The following is a 16,268-nucleotide window of genomic DNA, read 5'->3' as shown; positions in this document are numbered from 1 at the left end:
TAAAGGGAGGGCCCCTGCCCCCGAGTAGCCTCAGCCCCACTGTGGGGCCCAGCGGCTGGCTGAGGGCTTTTGTTACGGTTGGCATCTTCTCTGCACTCCGGCTGTCTCGGGGACCTTCCCTGCATTTGTGCCCGAAAGCTTGCAAAGAGTATTTTTTCCCAATTATTTAGTTGGTCTGATAAAAGATAGCACATTTACCCAAAGACAGAGTGACCTTCTGGGGTTGTAGTTGTGTTGGTCTAAGGACAGAAGCAGACAAGGCCCTTTGGGTAAATCTGATATCTTTTATTAGACCAACTCAACTATTTGGTCTTTAAGTAGACCAGCTCAAATAGCTGGAAAAATTCAGGGACCATCCTGCACTGGCTGTTGCCCAGTCCTCTGGGTGTAGCCCCTGATCCTTCCTGGCCAGGAGCAGCATTGAGCAGGTCCCAGCCACCCCACAGGGAGCCTTCCCCCTCAACCTCCTTCCTGCTTCCCCCCTTCCTCTCCTGCCCTCAGCCAGAAACCGCACCTACTACACAATGCTCAAAATCATCCTCTCTCAGCATTTATTTTCCAATTAACACCCACCCCCATCGTGCACGCACACAGGATCTGCGCTGTTCTACCACAAGACAGAAAACTCCTGTTGGATTTTAAATCTAACTGTAGTGCCCATGGTTTCCTGTGACATCAACTAAAGCAGAATTAGCCCCAAATTTCTTCCAACAGGGAAAGTGTTGTGTTGCACAGACTAGGGAAATACAGAAACACTGCGGGAAAAGGGAAACCACTAAGTCTGTCAAAGAATGACTTGTGCTGCCTGATCTGAAGAGCTAAAAGCTTCAGCCTTGTTTAAAGATGCAATGAAGACAGCAAGTGAGATACTGGAGCTAGTGGAATATAACAGGAACATACAAGGCCTGTCCCAAACATATGAGCATTTCTTCTCAATAAATTTGGTACTTGCAGCAAAGACAGCCAGTTTGGACACTTCTGAAGGTACTAGACTGGTCATTTTTCAGAGGCCCAAATAGCAGATACTCCCATGAGTATCTTATCACAATGTTTTATTTTGAGATATTCTGGGAATAAAAAGTTCTTTAATAACATTCATTTTGCTATTATTTTTGGTCCTAGTTCTGCAGACCTGCATGTGCTTTGCTTTATGCACAAAAAGTCCCACTAAAATCAACAGGATTACTCACAGGCAGAAAGGTAGGCACAGGTGGAATCATTTGCAGTGGTCCAATTAGCAAATCTGAGATGATTACATTTTTAAGTTGAGTGACTAGCATCAATCCATTTATAAAACAGCACAAATATTTTCTGAACATTTTTAATACTACTGCTAAGAGAAGGACACTTATGGAGAAAAACAAAATTAGTAATAATTGTGTTTTGACAGAAAAACACAAAAGCAAGGGCACTGAGAGCTAAGGCAGAAAGTCCATTTTAAATGGTTGGCATTGCAAAAATAAACTGCAATGAGATTTTTTCCATGTTCAGTCTGCTAACAGTTTTAAGTAGATCACTAGTCTATCTGCCTATGGTACTTAACACCATAGTATTCTGCTTTCCGAAGCAAAAAAAAATGTAGGTGTATAGGAGAAAATTAGTTTAAAACTGTGATTCTGAAAAATTTTCTTCAGCTACCACCCAACCCTGCAGACACCTAACTTCACAAATGCCTCAGGTTTGTATCGTAAAGTTCCCCAGGTGTCTTAAGTTCTACTTGTGGGAATGCCCAGAAATGTCTCATTGATAAGCTAAGCTACGTATACAGACATCAAGAGCTAGACTCAGTCCATGTCCTCTGAGGATCTCGATTCAGTAGATATTCTCAAGCCTACCGCAGATATAAAAACAAAGCTTCTCACCAAATGCAGGAGCTGTTCCACCTCCTTTTAATATACAAATGGTGGTGGTGCTGCTCCCATTGTATTTGGCCTCATGGTTAGAACATTTGCCTGGGATGTAAGAGACCAAGAATCTGTTCCCTTTGTGTTTCTTATCTCCACAGAGCACTCTCAACAACCCATTATCAGCTGTTTTAGCATGAGAGATATTTTTCACTCCTCTCAGGGAAAGGACCATAACCCTGGTTTAGTGGTTCCCTCACCAGCAAGAAAAAAAGTCATGAGTTACAGTTGCTCAGTGAGCAAAACAAATTAACAGTCTAGAATAACAACCCCCGGTAGTAACCAGTAGACTGCAGAGCTTCTCTTTCCTGTATGAAAATGAGGTTATATAGTCTATTTGTAACCGTCATAGGATAAACTGCATAAACAGTCCTTAAAGCAGGAACCAGAATCTAGTGAGTGCCCTAACCACTAGGCTACAGAGATATGCTTATACTTATGATCTTTTCTACCCTATGAATCTGGAATTCTTTTCAACATGGTGGCATAGCTCCAACAGGAAAGATGGACTTTCCTCTATCCTAGAGCAGCCTGTAGCTTGATGATTAGGGCACCACAGGGCCAGCAGGGAGCAGGAGCAACTAGTAGAGAGGGATCACCCACTGATGCCACTGTTTCTAGCCCTGCCTGGCACTCTGTGCAACTGTTTCCCACAACTGGGGCCCTCAGGCCAGTGGGGGAAATGCATTGAAGCGGAGAGAAGAGGGACCTGGTACCCTGTGTAGCCAGTCCCCACAGCCCTCAGCTGGAGCTAGGTAGAGAAGTCCTGGGGCTTCCCCTACTCTTGGGTAAGCTGGAGACAGCAGCATCAGTGGGTTTTCAAGTGTTCCTGCTCCCTGCTTAGCTGCCAGGTGTCCCTGTGGTCTGGGACCAGGTGCTGAAAGGGGGGACCTGCATGCCACTACTACTGTCCTTGCCAATACCTGGCAGCCCACACAGTTGCTTACTAAAGCCCCAGACTGGACCCCTAGCTGGAGCAGTCTTTCCTTTCCATTCCCCATTTGGTCCCCATGGGTGTCTCACTCTAGCCATGCGTCACACCCCACAGGGGACCCAGGTGCCTAGGGCCCCAGGGAAAAGGAGCTGCTGGCACATGACCTTCACTGTGGCAGGGAGGTGCAACCAGGCCACTGTACTCCCCTGGGTTTGCTACTTGGTCTGATTTACTTAATACATATTTTCTCCTTCTGCAGTACAGCAGCCATTATCTTCTTTGGGCTCATTAGCATACAAGTCAGTAGTCTTCTTTTGAATCAAGGCCCAGATTCACCATTGAAAATCTATTTCAATTAAGCTCTGGTAGAGGGTCAAAGTATTAGGCTGTCCATCAAGAGAAAGTTTGTAGTAAAAAATGGCCAAAACCCTTGTGCTTAATAGGAGACAATGAGGACCCAAGCACATACCTGGAATAGTCTGGGATATTCTGGCACATTTAGAACTGATTCAGTGCTCTCCTGAAGCAGGTTCTGCCTGAAAAGTTTTTAAAGAGTGTGGAGTATACATTTGAACTATACCGTTCCAACCAAATATCAACCTCGGTGGAAGACAAGCAACAGCAGCATTCTCCTGAGCTGCATAGTTCTTTCACAGGGGATGACTGACTGGTCCAGGTAGTTTTCTCTTTCCTGAATCTTAAGGATTTTTTGTTCACAGTTGGCTTCACATTGAAAATATCTCTAATAAAATCCCACATGGCTTAAATTAAATTAATCATTCACAAGGAATAAGTCCTCCTTTTCTACTTGCACAGCAATATCCACAGCAGATTGTAATTTTCTCAAATGTATTTATTAAATCACGTGACTTACTTTGTCTATTATCAACCCCAAATGATTATTGTATCATTCATAAAACAGCCTTGTTCAGTTAGTCAAATGGTACTGGTCAAACATGGGTTACAGTCCCTGATTGAATCAGAACACTGGATCCTCAGATGTAAATATTTCTATATGCATGTTCAAAATCCATTGTCTATCAACATTTTTGTCAGTGAAAAAACAAATCTGATGCTATCAAGGGAAAGTGAATAGCAGAAACAAAGCCAATGTTAATTTAAAAATCCAAACAAATGTTCTTTGAAGTTCTTTCACATCATTTGCCCAGCTCAAATTATGACCATCTTTCCCGAAGACAATACATTAATGCACCACATCTACAAAGGGACACCGGCATTCACAAAGATAAAGTTGGAAGGAGAGACATGATTCTGATGTAAGACTGAACGATTTAACTGATGGTGGCATTTCCAAAGACATTATTGCTAAAATGGCAGAGTTGAAGATGGTCTAATAGGGCAAAATGCAATTATACATAAACCAGTAAATGTATCCATCAATATTGATTATAAATAGAGTATAAGTTAGAATACCTAATGGTGGTATGCTGATTTACACCAGCTGAGTATCTGACCTATAGGCTATAAGGAGCATTTCACAAACAAAGGATGCTATATTTCTTTCCTACGGGAAAAATACTCCATAACTCAGAGCAACCATTGGCATGAATAAGTTATGAAAAATCTTCACAACCAAAAGAAACATAATCATCCTTCATGTATAACAGATTTGTTTATTCTGTAAAGATTCATTTCAGTTGATTAATTATCAGTATCTGCTGATGGTGGAGGTAACAAGCCAGCTCTGATGAGAGAATCATTTTAGTACATGCTTAGAATATTTTATCAACTAACACAAGTTGTATATGCTTAGAATATTTATCACACTATGCACTACTACAATTACAATTCTTTTCAAGCTAGATATAGATATAAATTACTTTCCAGATACAGAAAATAACTATATTTTTTCAAGTTTCTTTAGTAGAGTTTTTTTAATACATCAAAATAAAATGAAGGTACAATCATGCATTTGTATGTCAAATCTCTTCCAAGTGCTAAATTGTGCGGCTCTGTTATATCATTGTTATTCTGAACTAGTAAAAGATTTGCATAAGTGCAAATGCCAGCTCCTAACAATACCATCAGAATTATTTTAGCTTATATCAAATGGAATCTGTGCCAGCTAGATTGCTTCCTCATTGACCATTATGTACACATGCACGTTAACAAGATGGAAGTCCAGCTAAAGGAAAATCAGCTTCTTTTTTCCCTCCAATTTCATTTTTCACTTAAGAAAATTGAAACACATAAGCTGAAATCAAATACAAATGACAGATTAAATTATCTCCATTCCAAAGCATTTATGCAAGGGAAAATCTTGTAATAAACCAAGTCTACTAATCATGATAAAGAAGAGAAAAGAGAAACTGATTTTTTTCAAAATAGCCTGCAAATTTGCAATTTCTAAAATTATTCCTTGATAGGACATAAAATTAAAATATAGATGTATTCATTCATAGGCAGGTTGGAATCAATAAACAAATTTCTTCATAAAAACTATTCCCATCGCTAAGTCATGTCCCTTTTTTAAAGCAGACTTCACTTATAGAAAGGATTTATCATCATTATTAAAAGCATGTGTTTATATGTATTATATATGCATACAAACATACCACACATGGTTTTGGTATCTTTGGGTGTGAGGGACAATTCAGACTTTAATCAGCCAAAGCTTTGTAAAGAATAATAAGAGCTCAGTTACCTAATGGGAAAAGTTCTTCACAAAGGATTTACAATTTTTTCCTCAGTGTAAGTAACATCACACATATCTGAACTGTTTTGCTTCATTTACCAGACAATTAACCTGTTCCCTTTTCCACGATGATATTAAATTATTAATTATTAACATATATTTCCTCTATAAGCTTGTCTTTTTCTAACGGCTCTTGAGAAATAGTCTATGCTTCAAGGAAATCATGATTAATATCTAATACAAAATCCATTGAAGCCTTTTGGAGTTTTTCTATTAACTTCAGTAATGGCTCAGCTAGACACAAGGAATACTATCTGCCTAGGTTTCTATAGCTCTTGATTAGTACCCTATCAAACACCTGATAATTGTTCTCTTCCATGTTACAGGGGTGTAGGTTGTAGCTGTGTTGGTCTAAGGACAAAGGTAGACAAGGTTCTTTGGGTGAATCTGATACCTTTTATTAGACCAACCAAATATTTGGAGAACAATTTTTAAGCAAGCTTTCGGGTTCAAAAACCCTTCGTCAGGCTAAGGAAGTTTCAGCAGTTGGTGTGTGCTCTTCCTGGATGGAATGAAACGTAAAAAAGCCAGAGGCTGTGTTGGTATGCATACAAGACAGGCAGTCAGTGAAAATGTAGATTGAGGAGTCAATGGGTGAGAGAGTGGCTGGGTGGGGTGATAATTGTTCTGGTAGATAAAGATAAGATGGATAAAGACGGGGTTTAGAAAGGTTTTAATGGATTATAAAATCTCTACAATTTGAAGAATTTATAGTGGCTATACAGAGCACTGAGGCTTTACCTTAGTAAAAGAATTCCATAAATTCTGTCTGTAAAAAGAGAATTCTACAGGAAACTTCATATCCTTCTAAGATCTCATTCTGACCAAATATCCTAATATAGGGACACATTACAAAATGCCCCACTACTTCACTTTTTGTTTTTCAAAGGACTGATGCATGTTTCCAACTTTTGTCCCAAGTCAGAAGCTTTTGCAACAAAGTTTCCAGAAAAGTGATCATTCTTCTCCCTGGTCCCATTCCTTTTTTTATTATTTAATAACAGTAATTTTAGAAGAAACTAAATCCAGTTCAGAAAAAAAGAATCAAATCTAGAGTTCAAGGTCTGTGAAGCATGCCTATAACTGTCTAGTAAGGGGCATTCTTTGCCATGCTAAAATTGTGCAGCAAGAAGGCAAGTAAGAAAAAGCATCAGTGGTCCCCTTTGGTGTTGCTGAGCCATTCCTGGTCCTGATTTTTGCTAGTCCACCCTGATATCTATCTCCTATTAGGGGTTATATAACAATGAAGTGGGGAATGCAAAAAATAGCCTTCAAATATAGCTCTCCAAACAGGTTACTGTACTTGGAATAATTAAAAAAAAAAAGAATTATATTTAATAGATTTAATTTTTAGTATTTCTGTTAAGAAAAGACTGAGGGGCTTCATCCCCATTGTGCTAGATACAGTACAGACATATCATTTAAATAAAGTCCTTGCCTCAAAGAATTTACTGAAAGAGTGAGTGGGGTCTATATGCCATTTAGGCTGACCTCTTGTATTAATTCAGCCATAGCATTTCTGGTCTGGGCTTCCCTGAATGACTTGGCTGCATAAATCCCCTGCGTGCAACATCACTTCTAACATCATAGGTGCATAGCAGCAGAGAGAGAAAGGAATACACAATTCCAGCTCTCGGAGAAATGTGTGAAGTGCAGATTCAAGAACAGAGAAGTGGTGGTGCAAGGAGGTACTACAGATAGCACTGCCAACCCTCCAGAGCATGCACATGCTCAGCTGCTTCCAGGATTTCCATTCAGCTTCATTCAGCAGCTGTGCTACCAGAATGCAGAGTGATCCCTGGAAAGGCACCACGTGCCTTCTGTTGGCACAAAACTAAGAACATAAGACTAGAAGGGGCCTCCTTGGCCACTGAGTAGAGTCCCCTGCACTTGCGGATAGTCATCCACCCAAGGAATCCCCAAACCTGCTATTTTAACTCTCACACAACCACAAGGCACAACAGCTGAAACACAGAAAACACCTTCTACCATGCCAAAGATAAAAGCAGGAGAGACACGGTCATTGCTAATGCCCAGGCATGGCAATGACAGAAAAGAAGTTGCTTAATATATACTCAGAAGATCCTAGAGGAAAAACAAACAAACAAACAACAAAACATTCCTACTATAAAGGAAGGGGAATAAAACTGAAAACCCTGCAGTCTATGCTAATCTGATGTAGAGGAAAAATGATTTCCCAGCCCCAGTTTGGCATTTGGTACGACCTTGAGGAGAGGAGCAAGACCCTCTAGCCAAGCGTCTCTTAGTATTGAGAGGAGCAACAGTGGACCCCAGTCAAAACTGTCAACTTTAGCTCTTGCCCGCATCTCAGGGATTCAGAGGAAGGCAGAGGTGAATGAACTCTGCTGACGGAAAGGAGAGCATCATGGAAGACTTCTGGGTATAGAAACAATCAAAGTTTTGCCTGCAAACCTTTGCAGTATTATTGAGGCCTGTGTGTTTTCTCTTCTTTTCAGAACTCACCTCAGAGGACAAGAAGAGCACAAGACGGCAAGAATGGAGAGCAAAAGCAGCAGCAGACCTACTGCATGACACCAAAAGAATAAAAGATTTGTCCAAATTTCAAAAGTTGTTTTATCTCTATTACCATAACTCAAGCTAAAATGAGCATCGTTTTGCAGACTTCCACAACCGTTAGTAGGGGATCTAAGTAGATGACTACCGTAGGAATGGGTTCTTATTCTCCAAACAATGTATATATGTTATGCTGCTAAACCCACTGGAGACAGTGAAGCTCAGTGAAATTGCTAGAGCTGCTCATAATTGTTGGAAGACCATTTAAATTTTGGCTTTTAATTTAACTTTTATTTCTTTGCTTTCTTAAATCTTATTGGTTTCTATTGTTTTCCCAGTGATTTAGATGGTTTAGTTCTCAAACAACATAACAGTATAAACAAAATGAGACAATTAAATACTTCCCCAAATCTACATTAGTCATTTGGTATAACAGAAACAATATCACATTATCATAAGAGCAGTGTCTCCCTGCTAAATGACATTCCAGTTGTGATCATAGTGCAATGTTACCATCCTGTGCTGACATTCTGTTGACATTTTCCATTAAAGAGGTTTATTGACAAAAGAGAATGTGTGCGCTTGCTATTACTGTGGTTTTTCATTGTTTGTAAGCATTGCTTATTTTTAATACTTTTATCCTACCATGAAGTCCAGAAACCCTTTTTCTTGCTTTCTAGCCTTTCAGGGGTTGGAGTTGGTACAGGAACGTCTACAAAAGAAACATGTTATAATTCAAAGAGGGATGGGTCTTTGAGAAGGAAGAATTCCACATCCGTGTAACTTGGGCTTGGTTGTTACCTGGGTCGGGAACTCGATGATCCTCCGGGGTCCCTTCCAGCCCAAATGTCTATGAATCTTTGTTTTCTAATTATATAAAATAATTTCTGTTTCTGTTGCTGGAGCCAATGCACCTTAAAACTTTAAAAATAAAATATTGATGAGGAATTTTACTCTTTGGAAGGCTATTTATTCTATTCTAAATGAACAGATCAACCTCATTGATTAACAAGCCCCTCAGCTGTGATTTACATTTTACTGCAGGTTGATATTTTGAGGAGAGTCATATCCCCAGCCTATATTTGTGCAAGTGCACGTTTGCATGTACCACGTACTTTTACAAACATTTATGTTCTGGCAATGCAAACATATTCCTCTTTTATTTGCTCTTTCAAAAGGCCTTTAGGGCATGTAAGCACTATCATCTTTCTGCATAAGGAGGAGTATACAGTAAATGCAAGATAGGCAGATCTTGGCAGTAAAGTATGATAGCATGAACTGAGCCAAAACATTCTTAGTATATTGTGTTTGTGCTGCACCAAACTTAGGCAGTTACGCTACTTTTGGTACAGGAGTCTAGCTAGACTTGTAGTAGTACTGCTGGGTTAGGGTAGCTGGCTTACTGCAAGCACTACACATACACCAGTAGACTCTGCCTCTCAGTAGAGTTTACTGGCATGTGCACAATGGGCACCTAAACACATGCCGGACACCTGCTCTGACCCATGCTAATTAGTACACATTGGAGCAGACTCAATTAATTGGGTCTGCTGGAGTGTGCCTATTAGCATGCTCCAGCAGCCTTTGCCTCACATGTATTCAGAGCCCTTGCGCTTCAGAATGGTGATGGGGGCACTTTAACTAAAGTTCATTTAACAAGCTTCAGTTAAAGCACCCCCACTGCTATCTGAAGTGTGGGGTGCTGAATACATAAGATGCTTCAGGCACTTTAATTGAAGTGACTCCCAAGAGCTGATCTAATAAAGTGCTGCCCCGTACCCTGGGGCATATGTAAAGTACCCAATGTCACTCTAAACTGGCTATGCTCCCTCTGGTTAAGGAGGTGGCACTTTTGGAATGGATGCAGCCAGGCTCATTATGGTGCTCCCTTGAACAATACACAAAGTTTAACTCAGGACACAGTTTAACTCAATTTTTTAAGTTCTTTGGAATTCTTGGACACCACCTTTCAAGCCACAACCTTCCTGCCACACTGGGGTATAGATTTACCTGAGGGATACTGTTTAGAACAGCTAGGTTGGGTACTGGCAGCCACAGCATCGTGGAGCTCAGGACTGACTAATTTACCCTGCCAATTTACCCTGTTCAGTTACACACAGTGAGTCAGATCAGCGTGGAGCACTTCGGAGGTAGGCAGATACCAGGGGTTTCCTGAATTTCCCTATGGTCAGCCTAACCTGAACCCATATTCAAGGATTCTTACATTCCAGGTAAGTGCCAATGACTCCTCACTTCTCTCCTGAAGAATGACTCTACAAAGGGAAACAGAGCTTGAGAAAAAGAGACCTTGAGATAAAGAAGAGAGAGCTGGACAGCTTGAGAAAAAGAGATTAGGTCTACAGTGGATTAAAAAGGATCTGTCCATTTACTTCTGGCTCGCAAGCATTTAATATCTACACCATACAAACCAAATTAACAGGTAATTAGGATAATCTAAGAGTAAATTAGTGGTACCATCATGATAAATCATTCCAAAAATAAATGAGTACCCACAAGTAACATTTTGTTGTTTTTATTTCTTTTATGCTGTATATAAGCAGAAAGCTCGGTTCTGGTATAGATAATAATAGAAATCATATAGCACCTGCCTCAGGAGGTTTACTTTCTAACCAAACTTCAGCTTGAGAAGCTCTGTCTATCCCACTGTCTAAAACAGGTGGTTTAAGTTTTAAAAGTATTTTTTATTGTTTTATTATTAGTTTTTTAGCTTGGCTATCCATGCAATAAGGTTTAGAGACAAGAAGAAACTGAGAAGCTGATTGTGGTTCTATGGTTTCATGTTTCAAGAGCAAACATGATGTTTGAAGAAGAGTTACACTATGAAAAATTACTCTGAAAATGCCATCATGCCACCTTATGCTTGTTGTCTTTCAATGACTTTCAGATCAAATTTTCATATTTTACAAGTCAGAAGCTGTTTTCTTCTGACCACCAGCTCTATAAACTTATTCTGCATTCTAAAAATCAAACTGTGTTTTGTTTTGGGGTTTTTTTTAGCACAAGATCAGTACCAGTAATATGGAGTCAGCAATAAATAGAAAAGATCCATTCCTACTGCTGTTGCATTCCCATTACCATCAACAGGAATATGATTTAGTTCATATTAAACAATTCTGTGAGTGAGTGGATGTTTGAGGCAAAAAGGAGCCAGGTTCATTTTCTTCTCCTGGATTGGTCCTCCAGTACTAATACTAGTCAGACATAGGAAAACCATAGGGTCAGTCATATCCCATGACACGCTGGAACAGCGAGGAAAAGGTTTATGGATGGTCCTTTGGGACCTGCAGTGGCTCTGGGAACAGCTTTGTTGTGCGTTTCTGTCATTGTTTTGTGCTCTTCTTAATACGCTGTGCCACAAGGGCTGGAGATAAGTGGTTTTGGGTGTGATGCTAAGTTTTTCATGGGCTGGCAAAGAAGCCAACCAGTTTCCATGTGGCAGAGAAGGCATGCAGTTGCCACAGCCTGAAGAGGGAAATGCATTCCAAAATGCTACTGACGTGGCTAGTGGGATAGCAGCAGCTGCGATAGCAGTTGTTCCTGTTACAGAATCAACAGCAGCACCAGCTGCAACAGCAATATCATCAGGGATCCTGGTTCTCTTTGATAAAAAATTGCAAATTCTCTGGTAAAACTCCAAAATCCATGATTAAAATGAAACACCACTATATATATTGGTATCAATTGAACACGATTTTTTACTGATATATTTACAATTTTAAAGCAATTTGGAAGCCTACCAGTGCATCAATTACTATAGTAACATAAATTCTAAGTACCTATACATTTTGGTATTTGATTTTGGGTTTTTGATCATGGAAAATCAGAGCTCCCCCTGTCCCCTTAGCTTATCAGGATGCAGGTCTAGATCCCTCACTCCCAACCACAGCTCCCCAGACCTGCTTGTGACCCTCACTCCCACCCACAACCCCCACAGCCATGCAGGTAAGTCTGGCACCTGAGATGCTGGGTAGGGCTGTGCAGAGCTTTGGTCCCTGGTTCGATTTGGCGGAGATCTGGCTCAATTCAGTGGCTGAATCCGAATCAAATCAGGGGACACTTTAATGTCTCCAAATTGAATTGGAACCCTTGGAATCGATCTGGAGAGATTCAGAAAGATTTGGTGGTTCAGACACAGATTTAAATGTTTTTTTCTATATACTTCTAGGTAGCAGGCAGCTTGTGAATGCTGTGATGGTGAGGCACATGGGCTGTCCCACAGAAGTGCATGGGGCTCCCCAGCACGCTCAGCAGCAGACCCGGAAGTGGACCAGAAGCACTTCTGGTCCACTTCCAGGTCCACTGGAGAGCACACCTTGGGCCCCCACGCACCCACCTTTGCCCCTCTGGCTTGGCGACTAGTGCCTCCTGGGTCTGGGGGGGTACCCAGGGTCCCCCTGCAGCTGATCGCTGAGCCAAGGGGGTGCAGTGGGGGCCCCTGCGTGCTTCCGGTCCACTTCTGGGTTCACCACCGAGCATGTGGAGGGGTTCCCCCCTGCACTTCTGTGGGACACTCCATCTGCCCCAGCATCACAGTGTTCACAAGCTGCGCTGATTCCTCAAGGTATGTAGAAAAAAAATGTAAAGCTGTGTCTGTGTCCAAATCATTGATTCTCTAAATCAGCATCGAATCTTCAGATTCGGATTCGGTCAAATTGAATCAGGGAGTGATCTGAATAAATGAATTGAATCACTGTCCCTGATTCTGGCTGAATCTGAATCCAAATCAAATAGGGTCCCACTTTTCACACCTTTAATGTTGGGGGACTGAGTGCTAACTTGAAATTGGAGGGGATCTGGGGCAGAAATTCAGTAAAATGATTTAACCTAAATCAGTTAAATCTGATACTGCATCCATCCAGGTTTATCTTAAAACAGTTTTGGCCATTTTGAAAGCAGTTTATGTGCGCTGAACTTCTGTTGTGTTATATAGTTGAACCAGTTTCCAATCACTTATACCAGTATATGTGTAATTTCTGCCCCAGCCTGTAAGGCTATCTAAACTGATCAGTAAACATCCCAGTAAAAACTTGATGCCATGCCCAAGTCTTTTAAGCCTTTACCTTTATGCATTATTTATTAACTCAAAAATACAAGCAAGCAAAATAATATAAAACAAAGCTACTCTTCTGAACAAAATGGGCTGTATAAACTAGAAATGTTTCCCATTGTGTTTCTCTGGGTATCTGCACGGTTTTCCATACCACTCTCAGGGAAGGACATTCTGAAGCACAGTCCCAGCACACATAACCCAACTCAGAAATATTTCAGTAAAGCTGCTCCAGTATCAACCCCTGCGTCCACTTGCAGGATCCCTGTTTCCACTGCATCTATAAATCTGTTGATGGAGAGAGAGGAGACAGGGGTCTTTTTCTGTCAGGGCAATAAAGTGTTTTTCAGAGAACTGTCTGCAGTGAGCATGATGCTGGGGGTAGGCAATGGGGCGAGGGTGCATGGGTAGGTGTCCAGGTGGGCTACAGCAGGGAGTACAGGAGGAAGTGGTTGGCCGGTGTCTCTTGCACCCAGCGCCCTGTCCCAGGGTTTGTGGCTCACCTGGGATCTTGCGGGGGTGGGGGCACTGAGCCAGCAGAGCCAGTATGATGGCCAGCAGGAGCCTGGACAATGGGCTATCTGCTAGGGGCAGGGGCTGGAGCAGCCATGGCATGAAGAGGCAAAGGTGGCTGCGAGAGAGCCACTGTATGCTTCCCCTGGGCTCTACATACTGGTCCCAACCAGTAAAGTGGCTGGCCAGTGGGGCTGTCTTTTGAATCTATCTAGCTGCCAGCCACAGGCAGCAGCAGCTGGAGCCTCCAGCTCCCCCTCGTGGTGGCAGAGGCCCATTGCAGGGTGGTAGGAAGCAGGAGCAGTTTCCTGCTAGGAGCAGCATATCTGCTCCTGCTTTCTTGCACATGTAGACGCCTGCCTGGGAGCATGCAGGGATTCCCTGCCTAGCTGGGGGCTCACTGCTAGCTGCACCACTGGCAGATTGGGGGAAGGGGGTGGGACTTGCCCCTGACTGGGACAGTTCCTGGTTAGCATCAGGGTGTGCAGGGAGGTCTGCACTTGCAGCTCAGAGCTGGCTGGGGACAGTCCCAGAAGTCAAGGGCAGGTCCCCAGCCAGCTTTAGGCTGGGCTGGAAACTCTCCTCCTGCAGGCCCCCAGCACCTAGCCCCCATTCCATGATCGTGGAACAAGGGCTGGGAACAGGCTGGGAGATTGTTCCCAACTGCTGCTCTGTGATTGTGGAGCAGGGGCTGGGGAGCTTGTTCCCATTTATATGTATATATCATACACATACATATACACATATACATATATACACACACACACACACACACACACACACTCAGTTATGTTCAGTAAAGGGCTGTCATCCACTTTGTTAGCATATAAGACTGAACATGTGCTGATCTGGATAACATTGCCTTAGTATCCAGAAGATACTAAACTGTCAATCTCTATTTAGCAGACCTGAATGCAAAAATTGAATAGCTTTTCCATTCACTATTTAAGATGAGGGTCTGGGCAAGAGCTTGTTGGTTGAACCCCAGCCAAGATAAGGCAAGTAGGCAAGATATGTTGATTGAGAGAATATATTCAGCTTTGTTACAGAGGTCTAAATGGGGTCTCTTTTTCGGAGGCTCAGAGCTTGTCCATACTGCTGTCATGGTGGTTCCCAGTGATGATGGTGCAGAGCAAGCCCAGTCATGCCTAGTTTCCAGGCACTCTCCAGACCCAGAAATACATATGTGATGCTGCTTCAGGCTCATCTACAGCACTTACTCTGAGGCTCACAGAAGACCAAAAGCTCAACAGTGCACACAGAGAGAAATTTGAAAGCAGTTCTGGGCTTGGAGCATGCTTTCAGTCTCAGGTGGGTGTGAGTTGGAGCATACTCAGAGCCAGAACATGCTGCTGCCACTATAATTATTTTGTAAACCTACACACCTTCTCTCTCTCCATATCTTATGCTAGAAGATTAAATTAACTGGGATTCTTTAGTTGACACATGGGAGACGTGTGAATGCTGGGAGTTGGACACTCAGAGGAAGGCTTGAAACTCTTGAAAAGGCTTCCCCTTTTGGGTTGAAAAAAATCGGTATTTTTTTGACCTTCAAGACATGTTACTAAGCTTACCTGTCTCTTCTTTGTCAAACAAGAGCTGAGGTTATAAGCTAGTGAGTGGAAACAGGCTGTGATCAGTTTTTGTGGAAATATCTCATACTATCAATGGATCAACATGGAGTCTATGTTTTCAAAGCTGAGATTGTGCATGCATCTAGACAGGTGGTCTTTATAAACTGAAATAATCACATTTTAGTGTGTTATTAGCAAATATTAAATAGAATATCACTTCAAGAAGTAAGAGTCATGATCTGAGGGATTGTTGTTGAAACAAAAATGTGACCCTTGGTACATCATCTACTAGCAAGTGGTTTTATTTGGAAAATTTTGAACCCCCATGCAGGTCATCTACTTCAGTAGCTAAGCATTAAGGCTACCAGACTGATAAGCTATTTTTTTTTTATTACTGAGGTGGTAGACACACCCTTCACTGCTACCAGCTTTGGAAGTATTCTCTGTAAATCATTAACATGAGACATCTATTTTCAACACAGCTGTATTGCTGAAAGTTGATATTTGGAATCTGTTAATCATTACCATAGGCAGAGGGAGAAAAAATTAGCATGTACGCGTGTGCCCCCCCGCCCCCCAGCAGGAAAGTCTGTGGGGGAAAGGGAGGGGGGAGGGGAAAGGGCCATGGGGGGGCAGATCGAGGCCCCAGCAGTGAGGGAGGGAGCGGGGCACAGGCAGGAGCAGGGGCTGGGGTGAGTGGGGTCCCGGTTGGACCGCGTGGTGGGACAAGCAAAGGCCCAGGGGCATGTGTCCCCCCCAATCTGTGTGCGGGGTGGAGGTAGCTGCCGCTGCACTTTGCTCCCTGATGCAGCTGTCTTGGGATTGGCTGACACCACGTGCCTGCCACAGCTGGGCTGCACTGTGCCCCCTGCCCACCCTGCAGTGGGACGCATGTGGCATTGCACAACTCTTGGGGCAGTGGGGCTCAAAGCCCAGGGCACAGTAGCAGCCACCTCCACCCCATGCACAGATTGCGGGGCCTCCGCTTGTCCCACCCCCCAGCCTGGCCGGGGCCCCACTCCCC

This window comes from Alligator sinensis, unplaced genomic scaffold (genome assembly GCF_000455745.1).
Source record: "Alligator sinensis unplaced genomic scaffold, ASM45574v1 scaffold196_3, whole genome shotgun sequence".
In the NCBI taxonomy this organism is placed as follows: domain Eukaryota; kingdom Metazoa; phylum Chordata; order Crocodylia; family Alligatoridae; genus Alligator; species Alligator sinensis.
The sequence above is the reverse complement of the archived record's forward strand: the minus strand, read 5'-3'. Positions refer to the sequence as shown.